Genomic DNA, 13,903 nt, shown 5'->3' with positions numbered 1-13,903 from the left:
GCCCAATATCGTAATTTGGACCTAACTCATATCTCGAACATCAGAATTGAGCAATTCAAAGCATGAAATGTTTTTTTACCATTATAAGTGGTTTATGAGCTCAGAAGCTGAATTCATTGCAGCCTAATTTTTCACGTCTGTATCCTGCTCATCAGGGCCCAAAATCGTAATTTGGGCCTAACTTATAGCTTGGAGATAAATATTGAGCGATTCAAAAGCTTGAATTATTTTTTTTACCATTTCTAAGCGTTTCGTGAGCTTAGAACCTAAATTCATTGAAGTCCGATTTTTCGCCATTTTTACCATCGCATCTGGGTCCCAATATCGTAATTAGGGCCTAACTTATAGCTCGGACATCAGGATTGAGCAATTCAAAAGCCTGAATTGGTTTTTTACCATTTCTAAAAGGGTTCATGAGCTCAGAAGCTGAATTCGTTGATTTCCGATTTTTCGTGTCTATTTCATGCTCATCTTGGCCCAACATCGTAATTTTGACCTAACTCGTATCTCGGATATCAGAATTGAGCGATTCCAAAGCCTGACATGTTTTTTTCCCATTTGTAAGTGGTTCGTGAGCTCCGAAGCTGAAATCATTGAAGTCCGATTTTTCGTGTCTTTTTCATGCTCATCATGGCCCAACATCGTAATTTGGACCTTACTCCTATATCAGACATCAGAATTGAGCGATTCTGAAGCTTGAAATTTATTTTTTACCATTATAAGTGGTTCGAGAGCTCAGAAGTTGAATTCATTGCAGCCTAATTTTTTACGTCTGTGTCCTGCTCATCAAGGCCCAATTCGTAATTTGGGCCTAACATCTAGCTCAGAGATCAGAATTGAGCGATTCAAAAGCTTGAATTGTTTTTCACCATTTCTAAGGGATTTGTGAGCTTAGAAGCTTAATTCCTTGAAGTATGATTTTTCGCGTCTTTTTCCTGCTCATCTTGGCCCGAAATCGTAATTAGGGCGTAACTTCGAGCTCGGACATCAGAATTAAGCAATTCAATAGCCTGAATTGGTTTTTTTTACTATTTCTAAGGGGTTCGTGAGCTCAAAAGCTGAATTCACTGAAGTCCGATTTTTCGTGTTTGTTTCATGCTTATCTTGGCCCATCATCGTAATTTGGACCTAAGTCCTATCTGGGACATAAGAATTAAGCGATTCCAAAGCCTGAAATGTTTTTTTTACCATTATAAGTGGTTTATGAGCTCAGAAGATGAATTCATTGCAGCATAATTTTTAGCGTTTGTGTCCTGCTTATCAGGTCCCGACATCGTAATTTGCGCTTAACTTCTAGCTCGGAGATCAGAATTGAGCGATTCAAAAGCTTGAATTTGTTTTTTACCATTTCTAAGGGGTTCGTGAGTTCAGAAGCTGAATTCGTTGAAATCCGATTTTTCGTGTCTGTTTCATGTTCATCTTGGCCCAATATCGTAATTTGGACCTAACTTCTAGCTCGGAGATCAGAATTGAGCGATTCAAAAGCTTGAATTATTTTTTTTACCATTTCTAAGCGTTTCGTGAGCTTAGAAACTGAATTCCTTGAAGTCCGATTTTTCGCGTCTTTTACCTGCTCATCTGGCCCAAAATCGTAATTAGGGCCTAACTTCGAGCTCGGACATCACAATTGAGCAATTCAATAGCCTGAATTGGTTTTTTTACCATTTCTAAAGGGTTCGTGAGCTCAGAAGCTGAATTCGCTGAAGTCCGATTTTTCGTGTCTGTTTCATGCTTATCTTGGCAAAACATCGTAATTTGGACCTAAATCCTATCTCGGACAAAAGAATTGAGCGATTCCAAAGCCTGAAATGTTTTTTTTACCATTATAAGTGGTTCATGAGCTCAGAAGCTGAATTCATTGCAGCCTAATTTTTAGCGTCTGTGTCCTGCTCATCATGTCCCAAAATCATAATTTTCGCTTAACTTCTAGCTTTGAGATCAGAATTGAGCGATACAAAAGCTTGAATTTTTTTTTACCATTTCTAAGGGGTTCGTGAGCTCAGAAGCTGAATTCCTTGATGTCCGATTTTTCGCGTCTTTTCCTGCTCATCCGAGCCCAAAATCGTAATTAGGGCCTAACTTCTAGCTCGGACATCAGAATTGAGCAATTCAAAGGCCTGAATTTGTTTTTTTACCATTACTAAGGGGTTCGTGAGCTCAGAAGCTGAATTCGTTGAAATCCGATTTTTCGTGTGTGTTTCATGCTCATCTTGGCCCAATATCGTAATTTGGATCTAACTCCTATCTCGGACATCATAATTGAGCGATTCAAAGCCTGAAATGTTTTTTTACCATTATAAGTGGGTTGAGAGCGCAAAAGCTGAATTCATTGCAGTCAAATTTTTCACGTCTGTATCCTGCTCATCTGGGCCCAGAATCGTAATTAGGGGTTCAAAAGGTCGGACATCAGAATTGAGCAATTCAAAAGCCTGAATTTTTTTTTTTACCATTTCTAAGGGGTTCATGAGCTCAGAAGCTGAATTCGTTGAAGTCCGATTTTTCGTGTCTGTTTCATGCTCATCTTGGCCCAACATCGTAATTTCGACCTAACTCCTATCTCGGACATCAGAATTGAGCGATTCCAAAGCCTGACATGTTTTATCCCATTTCTAAGGGGTTCGTGTGCTCAGAAGCTGAATTCGTTGAAGTCTGATTTTTCGTGTCTGTTTCATGCTCATTTTGGCCCAACATCGTAATTTGGACCTAACTCATATCTCGGACATCTGAATTGAGCGGTTCCAAAGCCTGAAATGTTGTTTTACCATTATAAGTGGGTTGTGAGCTCAGAAGCTGAATTCATTGCAGCCTAATTTTTCACGTCTGTGTCCTGCTCATCAGGGCCCAAAATCATAATTTGGGCCTAACTTCTATCTCGGAGATCAGAATTGACCTATTCAAAAGCTTGAATTATTTTTTTACCATTTGTAGGCGTTTCGTGAGCTTAGAAGCTGAATTCCTTGAAGTCTTATTTTTCGCGTCTTTTACCTGCTCATCTGGGCCAAAAATCGTAATTAGGGCCTAACTTCTAGCTCGGACGTCAGAATTTAGCAATTCAAAAGCCTGAATTGGTTTTTTTCCATTTCTAAAGGGTTCATGAGCTCAGAAGCAGAATTCGTTGATGTCCGATTTTTCGTGTCTATTTCATGCTCATCTTGGCCCAACATCGTAATTTGGACCTAACTCCTATCTCGGACATCAGAATTTAGCGATTCCAAAGCCTGACATGTTTTTTCCCATTTCTAAGTGGTCCGTAAGCTCAGAAGCTAAATTCGTTGAAGTCCGATTTTTCGTGTCTGTTTCATGCTCATCATGGCCCAACATCGTAATTTGGAGCTTACTCCTATATCGGACATCAGAATTGAGCAATTCCAAAGCCTGAAATGTTTTATTCCATTTCTAAGGGGTTCGTGAGCTGAGAAGCTGAATTCGTTGAAGTTCGATTTTTCGTGTTTGTTTCATGCTTATCTTGGCCCAACATCGTAATTTGGACCTAACTCTTATCTCGGACATCAGAATTGAGCGATTCTAAAGCCTGAAATTTATTTTTTACCATAATAAGTCGTTCGAGAGCTAAGAAGTTGAATTCATTGCAGCCTAGTTTTTCACGTCTGTGTCCTACTCATCAGGGCCCCAAATCGTAATTTGGGCTTAACTTCTAGCTCGGAGATCAAAATTGAGCGATTCAAAAGCTTGAATTGGTTTTTTTACCAATTCTAACGGGTTCGTGAGCTCAGAAGCTGAATTCCTTGAAGTCCGATTTTTCGCGTCTTTTTCCTGCTCATCTGAGCCCAAACTCGTAATTAGGGCCTAACTTCTAGCTTGGACATGAGAATTGAGCAATTCAAAAGCCTGAATTTGTTTCTTTACCATTTCTAAGGGGTTCTTGAGCTCGGAAGCTGAATTCGTTGAAGTACGATTTTTCGTGTCCGTTTCATGCTCATCTTGGCCCAACATCGTAATTTGGATCTAACTCCTATCTCGGACATCAAAATTGAGCAATCACAGAGCCTTAAATGTTTTTTTTTACCACTATAAGTGGTTTGTGACCTCAGAAGCTGAACTCACTGTAGCCTAATTTTTCACATATGTGTCCTGCTCATCAGGGCCCAAAATCGTAATTTGGGCCTAACTTCTAACTCGGAGATCAGAATTGAGTGATTCAAAAGCTTGAATTGTTTTTTTTACCATTTTTAAGGGGTTCGTGAGCTTAGAAGCTGAATTCCTTGAAGTCAAATTTTTCGCGTCTTTTTCCTGCTCATCTAAGCCCAAAATCATAAGTAGGGCCTAACGTCTAGCTCAGACATCAGAATTGCGCAATTCAAAAGCTTGAATTGGTTTTTTTACCATTTCTAATGGGTTCGTGACCTCGAAAGCTGAATTCATTGAAGTACGATTTTTCGTGTCCGTTTCATGCTCATCTTGGCCCAACATCGTAATTTGCATCTAACTCCTATCTCGGATATCAGAATTGAACGATTCCAGAGCCTGAAATGTTTTTTTTACCATTATAAGTGGTTCGTCAGCTCAGAAGCTGAATCAATTGCAGCCTAATTTTTAGCGTCTGTGACCAACTCATCAGGGCCCAAAATCGTAATTTGGGTCAACTTCTAACTCGGAGATCAGAATTGAGCGATGCAAAAGCTTGAATTGTTTTTTTTTACCATTTCTAAGGGGTTCGTGAGCTTAGAAGCTGAATTCCTTGAAGTCAAATTTTTCGCGTCTTTTTCTTGCTCAGCTAAGACCAAAATCGTAATTATGGCCTAACTTCTAGCTCAGACATCCGAATTGAGCAATTGAAAAGCCTTAATTGGTTTTTTTTACCATTTCTAATAGGTTCATGAGCTCGGAAGCTGAATTCGTTGAAGTCGGATTTTTCGTGTCTGTTTCAAGTTCATCTTGGCCCAATATCGTAATTTGGAACTAAGTCCTATCTCGGACATCAGAATTGAGCAATTCCAGAGCCTTAAAAGTTTTTTTTTACCACTATAAGTGGTTTATGAGCTCATAAGTTGAACTCATTGTAGCCTAATTTTTTCACGTCGGTGTCCTACTCATCAGGGCCCAAAATCGTACTTTGGGCCTAACTTCTAACTCGGAGATCTGAATTGAGTGATTCAAAAGCTTGAATTGTTTATTTTACCATTTGTAAGGGGTTCGTGAGCTTAGAAGCTGAATTCCTTGAAGTCAAATTTTTCGCGTCTTTTTCCTGCTCATCTAAGCCCAAAATCATAAGTAGGGCCTAACGTCTAGCTCAGACATCAGAATTGAGCAATTCAAAAGCATGAATTGGTTTTTTTACCATTTCTAATGGGTTCGTGAGCTCGAAAGCTGAATTCGTTGAAGTACGATTTTTCGTGTCCGTTTCACGCTCATCTTGGCCCAACATCGTAATTTGGATCTAACTCCTATCTCGGACATCAAAATTGACCAATTCCAGAGCCTTAAATGTTTTTTTTTACCACTATAAGTGGTTTGTGACCTCAGAAGCTGAACTCATTGTAGCCTAATTTTTCACGTCTGTTTCCTGCTTATCAGGGCCCAAAATCGTAATTTCGGCCTCACTTCTAGCTCGGAGATCAGAACTGAGCGATTCAAAAGCTTGAATTGTTTTTTACCATTTCTAAGGGGTTTGTGAGCTTAGAAGCTGAATTCCTTGAGTTCTGATTTTTCGCGTCTTTTTGTTGCTCATCTGGCCCAAAATCGTAATTAGGGCCTAACTTCGAGCTCGGACATCAGAATTGAGCAATTCGCAAGCCTGAATTGGTTTTTTTCTACCATTTCTAAAGGGTTCGTGAGCTCAGAAGCTGAATTCGTTTTAGTCTGATTTTTCGTGTCCGTTTCATGCTCATCTTGGCCCAACATCGTAATTTGGATCTAACTCCTATCTCGGACATCAGAATTGAGCGATTCTAGAGCCTGAAATGTTTTTATAACCATTATAAGTGGTTCGTCAGCTCAGAAGCTGAATCCATTACAGCCTAATTTTTAGCAACTGTGTCCTGCTCATCAAGGCCCAAAACCGTAATTTGGGCCTAACTTCTAACTCGGAGATCAGAATTGAGCGATTCAAAAGCTTGAATTGTTTTTTTTTTAACCATTTCTAAGGGGTTCGTGAGCTTAGAAGCTGAATTCCTTGAAGTCAAATTTTTCGCGTCTTTTTCCTGCTCATCTAAGCCCAAAATCGTAATTAAGGCCTAAGTTCTAGCTCGGACATCAGAATTGAGCAATTCAAAATCTTGAATTGGTTTTTTTTTTTACCATTTCTAATAGGTTTGTGAGCTCGAAAGCTGAATTTGTTGAAGTCCAATATTTCGTGTCCGTTTCATGCTCATCTTGCCCAACATCGTAATTTGGATCTAAGTCCTATCTCGGACATCAGAATTGAGCAATTCCAGAGCCTTAAATGTTTTTTTTACCACTAAAAGTGGTTTGTGAGCTCAGATGCTGAACTCATTATAGCCTAATTTTTGACGTCTGTGTCCTGCTCATCAGGGCCCAAAATCGTAATTTGGGCCTAACTTCTAACTCGGAGATCAGAATTGAGCGATTCAAAAGCTTGAATTTTTTTTTTACCATTTCTAAGGGGTTCGTGAGCTTAGAAGCTGAATTCCTTGACGTCAAATTTTTCGCGTCTTTTTCCTGCTCATCTAAGCCCAAAATCGTAATTAGGGCCTAACTTCTAGCTCGGATATCAGAATTGAGCAATTCAAAAGCATGAATTGGTTTTTTTTACCATTTCTAATGGGTTCGTGAGCTTGAAAGCTGAATTTGTTGAAGTACGATTTTTCGTGTCCGTTTCATGCTCATCTTGGCCTAACATCGTAATTTGAATTTAACTCCTATCTCGGATATCAAAATTGAGCAATTCCAGAGCCTTAAATGTTTTTTTTACCACTATAAGTGGTTTGTGAGCTCAGAAACTGAACTCATTGTAGCCTAATTTTTCACGTCCGTTTCCTGCTCATCAGGGCCCAAAATCGTAATTTGGGCGTAACTTCTAGCTCGGAGATCAGAACTGAGCGATTCAAAAGCTTGAATTGTTTTTTACCATTTCTAAGGGGTATGTGAGCTTAGAAGCTGAATTTCTTGAAGTCTGATTTTTCGCGTCTTTTTCCTGCTCATCTGGGCCCAAAATCATAATTAGGGCCTTAATTTGAGCTCCAACTTCAGAATTAAGCAATTCGAAAGCCTGAATTGGATTTTTAACCATTTCTAAGGGGTTCGTGAGCTTAGAAGTTGAATTTGTTGAAGTCCGATTTTTCATGTCTATTTCATGCTCATTTTGGCCCAACATCGTAATTTGGACCTAAATCCTATCTCGGACATAAGAATTAAGCGATTCCAAAGCCAGAAATGTTTTTTACCATTATAAGTGGTTCGTCTGTGTCCTGCTCATCACGACCCAAAATCGTAATTTGGGCCTAACTTCTAACTCGGAGATCAGAATTGAGCGATTCAAAAGCTTGAGTTATTTTTTTTACTATTTCTAAGGGGTTCGTGAGCTTTGAAGGTGAATTGCTTGAAGTCAAATTTTTCGCGTCTTTTTCCTGCTCATCTAAGCCCAAAATCGTAATTAGGGCCTAACTTCTAGCTCGAACATCAGAATTAAGCAATTCAAAAGCTTGAATTGCTTTTTTTTACAATTTCTAATGGGTTCGTGAGCTCGGAAGCTGAATTTGTTGAAGTACTATTTTTCGTGTCCGTTTCATGCTCATCTTGGCCCAACATCGTAATTTGGATCTAACTCCTATCTCGGACATCAGAATTGAGCGATTCCAGAGCCTGAAATGTTTTTTTTACCATTATAAGTGTTCGTCAGCTCAGAAGCTGAATCCATTGCAGCCTAATTTTTAGCGTCTGTGTCCAATTCATCAAGGCCCAAAATCGTAATTTAGGCCTCACTTCTAACTCGGAGATCAGAATTGAGCGATTCAAAAGCTTGAATTGTTTTTTTACCATTGCTAAGGGGTTCGTGAGCTTAGAAGCTGAATTCCTTGAAGTCAAATTTTTCGCGTCTTTTTCCTGCTCATCTATGACCAAAATCGTAATTAGGGCGTAACTTCTAGCTCGGACATCAGAATTGAGCAATTGAAAGCCTTAATTGGTTTTATTTTACCATTTCTAATAGGTTCGTGAGCTGGGAAGCTGAATTCGTTGAAATCCGATTTTTCGTGTCCGTTTCATGCTTATCTTAGCCCAACATCGTAATTTGGATCTAAGTCCTATCTCGGACATCATAATTGAGCAATTCCAGAGCCTTAAATGTTTTTTTTACCACTATAAGTGGTTTGTGAGCTCAGAAGCTGAACTCATTGTAGCCTAATTTTTCACGTCTGTGACCTGCTCATCAGGGCCCAAAATCGTAATTTGGGCCTAACTTCTAACTCGGAGATCAGAATTGAGCGATTCAAAAGCTTGAATTGTTTTGTTTTACCATTTCAAAGGGGTTCGTGAGCTTAGAAGCTGAATTCCTTGAAGTCAAGTTTTTCACGTCTTTTTCCTGCTCATCTAAGCCTAAAATCGTAATTAGGGCCTAACTTCTAGCTCGGACATCAGAATTGAGCAATTCAAAAGCCTGAATTGGTTTTTTTTACCATTTCTAATGGGTTCGTGAGCTCGAAAGCTGAATTCGTTGAAGTACGATTTTTTGTGTCCGTTTCATGCTCATCTTGGCCCAACATCGTAATTTAGATCTAACTCCTATCTCGGACATCAGAATTGTGCAATTCCAGAGCCTTAAATTTTTTTTTTACCACTATATATAGTTTGTGAGCTCAGAAGCTGAACTCATTGTAGCCTAAATTTTCACGTCTGTGTCTTGCTCATCAGGGCCCAAAATCCTAATTTGGGCCTAACTTCTAGCTCGGAGATCAAAATTGAGCGATTCAAAAGCTTGAATTGGTTTTTTTATCATTTCTAAGGGGTTCGTGAGCTCAGAAGCTGAATTCCTTTAAGTCCGATTTTTCGCGTCATTTTCCAGCTCATCTGAGCCCAAAATCGTAATTAGGGCCTAACTTCTAGCTCGGACATCAGAATTGAGCAATTCAAAAGCCTGAGTTGGTTTTTTTAACATTTCTAAGGGGTTTGTGAGCTAATAAGCTGAATTCGTTGAAGTCCGATTTTTCGTGTCCGTTTCATGCTCATCTTGGCCCAACATCGTAATTTGGACCTACAACTATCTTAGACATCAGAATTGAGTGATTCCAAAGCCTGACATGTTTTTTTCCCATTTCTAAGGGGTTCGTGAGATCAGAAGCTGAATTAGTTGAAGTCTGATTTTTCGTGTCTGTTTCATGCTCATCTTGGCCTAACATCGTAATTTGGACCTAACTCCTATCTCGGACATCAGAATTGAGCGATTCAAAGCCTGAATTTTTTTTACCATTATAAGTGGTTCGAGAGCTCAGAAACTGAATTCATTACAGCCTAATTTTTCACGTCTATGTCTTGCTCATCAGGGCCCAAATCCCTAATTTGGGCCTAACTTCTAGCTCGGAGATCAGAATAGAGCGATTAAAAAGCTTGAATTGTTTTTTACCATTTCTAAGGGGTTTGTGAGCTTAGAAGCTGAATTCCTTGAAGTCTGATTTTTCGAGTCTTTTTCTTGCTCATGTGGCCCAAAATCGTAATTAGGGCCTATCTTCGAGCTCGGACATCTGAATTGAGCAATTCGAAAGCCTGAATTGGTTTTTTTTTACCATTTCTAAAGGGTTCGTGAGCTCAGAAGCTGAATTCATTGCAGCCTAATTTTTAGCGTCTGTGTACTGCTCATTAGGGCCCAAAATCGTAATATGGGCCTAGCTTCTAGCTCGGAGATCGGAATTGAGCGATTCAAAAGCTTGTATTGTTTTTTTTACCATTTCTAAGGGGGTTCGTGAGCTCAGAAGCTGAATTCCTTTAAGTCCGATTTTTCGCGTCTTTTTCTTGCTCATCAAAGCCCAAAATCGTAATTAGGGACTAACTTCTAGCTCGGACATCAGAATTGAGCAATTCAAAAGGTTGAATTGGTTTTTTTAACATTTCTAAGGGGTTTGTGAGCTCATAAGCTGAATTCGTTGAAGTCCGATTTTTCGTGTCCGTTTGAGGCTCATCTTGGCCCAACATCGTAATTTGGACCTACTACTATCTTAGACATCAGAATTGAGTGATTCCAAAGCCTGACATGTTTTTTTCCCATTTCTAAGGGGTTCGTGAGATCAGAAGCTGAATTAGTTGAAGTCTGATTTTTCGTGTCTGTTTCATGCTCATCTTGGCCTAACATCGTAATTTGGACCTAACTCCTATCTTGGACATCAGAAATTGAGCGATTCAAAGCCTGAATTTTTTTTACCATTATAAGTGGTTCGAGAGCTCAGAAACTGAATTCATTACAGCCTAATTTTTCACGTCTATGTCTTGCTCATCAGGGCCCAAATCCCTAATTTGGGCCTAACTTCTAGCTCGGAGATCAGAATAGAGCGATTAAAAAGCTTGAATTGTTTTTTACCATTTCTAAGGGGTTTGTGAGCTTAGAAGTTGAATTCCTTGAAGTCTGATTTTTCGCGTCTTTTCCTTGCTCATCTGACCCAAAATAGTAATTAGGGCCTAACTTCGAGCTCGAACATCAGAATTGAGCAATTCGAATGCCTGAATTGGTTTTTTTTTACAATTTCTAAAGGGTTCGTGAGCTCAGAAGCTGATTTCATTGCAGCCAAATTTTTAGCGTCTGTGTCCTGCTCATTAGGGCCCAAAATCGTAATTTGGGCCTAACTTCTAGCTCGGAGATCAGAATTGAGCGATTCAAAAACTTGAATTGGTTTTTTTGCCATTTCTAAGGGGGTTCGTGAGCTCAGCAGCTGAATTCCTTTAAGTCTGATTTTTCGCGTCCTTTTCTTGCTCATCTGAGCCCAAAATCGTAATTAGGGTCTAACTTCTAGCTCGGACATCAGAATTGAGCAATTCAAAAGCCTGAATTGGTTTTTTTTTACCATTTCTAGTGGGTTCGTGAGCTCGAAAGCTGAATTCGTTGAAGTTCTATTTTTCGTGTCCGTTTCATGCTCATCTTGGCCCAACATCGTAATTTGGATCTAACTCCTATCTCGGACATCAGAATTGTGCAATTCCAGGGCCTTAAATATTTTTTTTTACCACTATAAATGGTTTGTGAGCTCAGAAGCTGAACTCATTGTAGCCTAAATTTTCACGTCTGTGTCTTGCTCATCAGGGCCCAAAATCCTAATTTGGGCCTAACTTCTAGCTCGGAGATCAGAATTGAGCGATTCAAAAGCTTGAATTGTTTTTTTTACCATTTCTAAGGGATTCGTGAGCTTAGAAGCTGAATTCCTTGAAGTCAAATTTTTCGCTTCTTTTTCCTGCTCATCTAAGCCCATAATCGTAATTAGGGCCTAACTTCTAGCTCGGACATCAAAATTGAGCAATGCAAAAGCTTGAATTGGTTATTTTTACCATTTCTAATGGGTTCGTGAGCTCGGAAGCTGAATTCGTTGAAATACGATTTTTCGTGTCCGTTTCATGCTCATCTTGGCCCAACATCGTAATTTGGATCTAACTCTTATCTCGGACATCAAAATTGAGCAACTCCAGAGCCTTAAATGTTTTTTTTAACACTATAAGTGGTTTGTGAGCTCAGAAGCTGAACTCATTGTAGCCTAAATTTTCACGTCTGTGTCCTGCTCATCAGGGCCCAAAATCGTAATTTGGGCCTAACTTCTAGCTCGGAGATCAGAATTGAGCGATTCAAAACCTTGAATTGTTTTTTTTAACATTTCTAAGGGGTTCGTGAGCTCAGAAGCTGAATTCGTTAAAGTACGATTTTTCGTGTCTGTTTCATGCTCATCTTGGCCCAACATCGTAATTTGGATCTAACTCCTATCTCGAACATCAGAATTGAGCGATTACAGAGCCTGAAATGTTTTTTTTTACCATTATAAGTGGTTCGTAAGCTCAGAAGCTGAATCCATTGCAGCCTAATTTTTAGCGTCTGTGTCTTACTCATCAAGGCCCAAAATCGTAATTTGGGCCTAACTTCTAACTCGGAGATCAGAATTGAGCGATTCAAAAGCTTGAATTGTTTTTTTTTTACCATTTCTAAGGGGTTCGTGAGCTTAGAAGCTGAATTCCTTGAAGTCAAATTTTTCGCGTCTTTTTCCTGCTCATCTAAGCCCAAAATCGTAATTAGGGCCTAACTTCTAGCTCGGACATTAGAATTGAGCAATTCAAAAACTTGAATCGGTTTTTTTACCATTTCTAATGGGTTCGTGAGCTCGGAAGCTGAATTCGGTTAAGTATGATTTTTCTTGTCCGTTTCATGCTCATCTTGGCCCATCATCGTAAGTTAGACCTAACTCCTATCTCGGACGTCAAAATTGAGCAATTCCAGAGCCTTAAATGTTTTTTTTACCACTATAAGTGGTTTGTGAGCTAAGAAGCTGAACTCATTGTAGGGTAATTTTTCACGTCTGTGTCCTGCTCATCAAGGCCCAAAATCATAATTTGGGCCTAACTTCTAGCTCGGAGATCAGAATTGAGCGATTCAAAAGCTTGATTTGTTTTTTACCATTTCTAAGGGGTTTGTGAGCTTAGAAGCTGAATTCCTTAAAGTCTGATTTTTCGCGTCTTTTTCTTGCTCATCTGGCACAAAATCGTAATTAGGGCCTAACTTCGAGCTCGGACATCAGAATTGAGCAATTCGAAAGCCTAAATTGGTTTTTTTTTTACCATTTCTTAAGTGTTCGTGTGATCAGAAGCTGATTCCATTGCTGTAACAACCCGAATCTACAACCAACCTAATTAGGAACTAAACACAGCGGAAATCCTAATCCGAGTCATTACCATCACACTCACCACGAGTGTGGACCTCAAAAACCTTGACTTATTAAAACTTTCAGACGGTATTGACTATATTGAAACCTCTGACCTCTAATAAATTATATTAAGTGATCCTCAAATATTTTAAACAACTAGATATGTTATTAAAATTCTATAGAAAATTCGGCAGAGTTCCATTTGTAATACGGACTGCCTAAAACTTAATTTAGGACTCGCGTCCTATTCGTAATCTTGTATCCAGCAACCCAAACAAGTCTAGACTTTACAAACTCAAACCTTTTTAATTTAATTACAAATTAACTATTAACTATAATATTACAAAGTTGATCGTCCTCGCCGCGATACAAATAGTATAAAGCATAGAACAAACTTCGAACATCGAACCTTCTTCATTATACATTACCTTCATGTACCTGCATATATCAGGTATGTAGTATCAGCCAAACTGGCTGAGCAAGATTTCATACTAAGAAGCCAAACATATATGCAGGTATAACATTAATCATATCCTACAAATCATTTTTTCTTTCAAAACATATAACATAAAATAACAAACTTCATAAAATCATTTCTTTCTTTCTTTTACCAAAACAAATCCTTTCTTTTCTATTTCTAAATCAAATCCTTAAGATTTCCTTCTTTGAATCAAATCCTTTCTTTTCTATTTTTTTTTTCTTTTTTTCCAAACAAATCTATTTTGCCTTTGGGCTAGCTAGGCCCTCCGGATAACTATAGACAAAGACCCCTAGTGTGCACACCCTACATACGGCCAAACCGCAGCAGAAGATCTAAGTCCGAGGTACTGATCAACGTACCCCCCAACTATTTTGTAATGTCGAGACGATCCCGACAAGGTTCCAATTCCTTGAGACACCATAAAGGTAATCCCAACCAGTTTAAAAACATAAAACTATCCATAAATCTTTTTCCGTAACTATTCTATGATTCAAGCTTTGAAAACAAACTATTTGTATTAGGAGGAACATCCTCCTATTCAAACCAATCTCAACTCAAGAGAGATACATACCTTTATAATCTTTTCTCGTAAATATAAAAGTTTTAGTTGAAATCTTAT

The sequence above is a fragment of the Beta vulgaris genome, chromosome 1 (genome assembly GCF_026745355.1).
Source record: "Beta vulgaris subsp. vulgaris cultivar EL10 chromosome 1, EL10.2, whole genome shotgun sequence".
Classification (NCBI taxonomy): domain Eukaryota; kingdom Viridiplantae; phylum Streptophyta; class Magnoliopsida; order Caryophyllales; family Amaranthaceae; genus Beta; species Beta vulgaris.
The sequence above is the reverse complement of the archived record's forward strand: the minus strand, read 5'-3'. Positions refer to the sequence as shown.